We start from the raw sequence: 2151 nt of genomic DNA, 5'->3' as shown, positions 1-2151 counted from the left end.
CTTGTAAATGAGAGTTAACAATTAGTGTTATTGTTGACATGAAGAACCTCACACATCTCAATTGAAGATACACATAAAAAGAAACAAATACCTGTCAATGGCTACATGGAGTTGTTCTTAGTGGGAAAGTACGATGATGGAGAGGCTTATTTTCAATTGTTTTAGAGGTTCAAATGGAGCTGATTATTTGGCAAGAATCTCAAGAATTGATTGCAAAAGATGAACACCAGGTGATCATTCTTCATAACTAAGAATATCTGATTAGTATTTTAAATATAAGTAGCACAAAATTACATAAATATTAGGTTTTCTCTGAGCATAATTCATAATAATAAAGCTCAAGACACTTTAGAGTTTGCAAAATAAGTTCTTATATATTTACATATTTAATCACAAGTAAGATAGAGAATAAAAATAGAGAGAATGCTGGTACAGCTGTGAGAAGCATATTACCCATGTTATGATTTTTTGCCGTCACAATTTAGAAAAAGTCAAGGCTACTATTGTATTTTTCATACATTTTATGTTAGCATCTCATCCCATGAAAAGAATTCGCTAGTTATGCATAAAATGCAATAAAATCCTAAGAGTTTTGAAAATATTTCTGTGTACTTGATTACAATGCTTTGGTATTTTCCACAATTGTAGAGAGAAGTGGTCATCCTGTATTTAAAAATACATACTTTAAGGGCTGGTCAGATAGCTCAGCAGATAAATGCACCTGCTTAGGCAGAGGCAGGGGCTGGGGGTTTCATCCCCAGCCTGCTGTGCCAGTCCCACCCCCAGGGCATGCTGAGACTGGGCGTGGTGGAGTGGGCCTGTAATCCCAACACTTGGGAGTCTGAAAAACAGGAAAGATCAGTCTGAGTCCGATCTGTGTAGTGAGATCTTGTAGACCCTGTACTAAATTAGAAAAAGTAGAAACCCAGGGCTTCACAATCATTGTGATAAGTTAAAGGAGAAAAGAAAGAAAGGAGGAATGGAAAAAGAAGTACATATGTATATACACAAGTTAGCTTGGATAATTGTACTGCTGATTTCTGCTGATCAAAATAAAGGAGTAGTTAATGCTTATTTTCTCCCCTCTCTTCTTTTTAATTTTTCAATAATTTTCATCCAATTTGCCATGCTGGTAACCTGAGCAACTAATATCCATTGTTGAATTCTAAACATAAAATAAATCCAAAATCATAGTCAAGATGTCAGAAAATTCAGACTAATTCATTCTTTTTACACTTATACTCTCCTACTGGAAATATAATGATGATAATTCTAATTTTCTACCACTCTGTTTGAGGAGACTGATTCCAAAAAAGCTATTTGCTTCAAATGTATATTGCTTAAATTATCTCACTAAATCTAAGTCATCAGGAATACTTGAAGGTGTTTGTAGCAACCCATGAAAAGTATAAGCACAAATTGTAAAGAGGTCTTGATCACAGAACCATGCAGATGAGTGTCTGAAGTTTTCTGCAAAATTTCACATGTATACAGTGCTTCCATAACTTGTATCAGATTCTTCAGAGCTCTTCCATAAAAAGCTGAGAAAGTATGCTTAGAACAGCAAGATAAAGAACAAAACATTAACATAAAATTATCCCCATTTCACACTGATATATACCAGACAGATTTGACAGCATCTTATGCAAATGAGAAGGGGACCAAGAAGTGGATAAAAGAGTGAGGGAGGGCAGAATAGAAAACGGGGAGGATAGAGAAGGGAAGCTGAAAAAAAAGAAGTGAACTGCTTTATGCCCAAGTACAAATTCTCCACAGTGAATTTACTAATAAAAAATAAAATTTTAAAAGTTAAAAAACCCAGCAAAACAATTTGAGTTACAGTGCTTTTGTTTTATTTTTATTTTATCAAAAAAACCTCTCGTGACACCCCTTGTGAAACAGTAATATGTGTCATTATCTTCAAGATAATTACTCAGAGTACATGACATTACTAAAATAATCCCAATTTATCCTAATTCATTGAAAAGAAATGTTTGTGATATCATCGGTTTTTGTAAGACTCTTTTTGGTTTATTTTGTATTCTTATTAGCTACTTTTGGGTTCTTTATTGACAGCTATAATTCTTTGTTTTATTATTTTAGTAGTTTGAATTTATAGTGTCTGTTTTTAAACTTTATGAGAAAATTATA

Source organism: Octodon degus, unplaced genomic scaffold (assembly GCF_000260255.1).
Source record: "Octodon degus isolate 3935 unplaced genomic scaffold, OctDeg1.0 scaffold00309, whole genome shotgun sequence".
Taxonomy (NCBI): Eukaryota; Metazoa; Chordata; class Mammalia; order Rodentia; family Octodontidae; genus Octodon; species Octodon degus.
The sequence above is the reverse complement of the archived record's forward strand: the minus strand, read 5'-3'. Positions refer to the sequence as shown.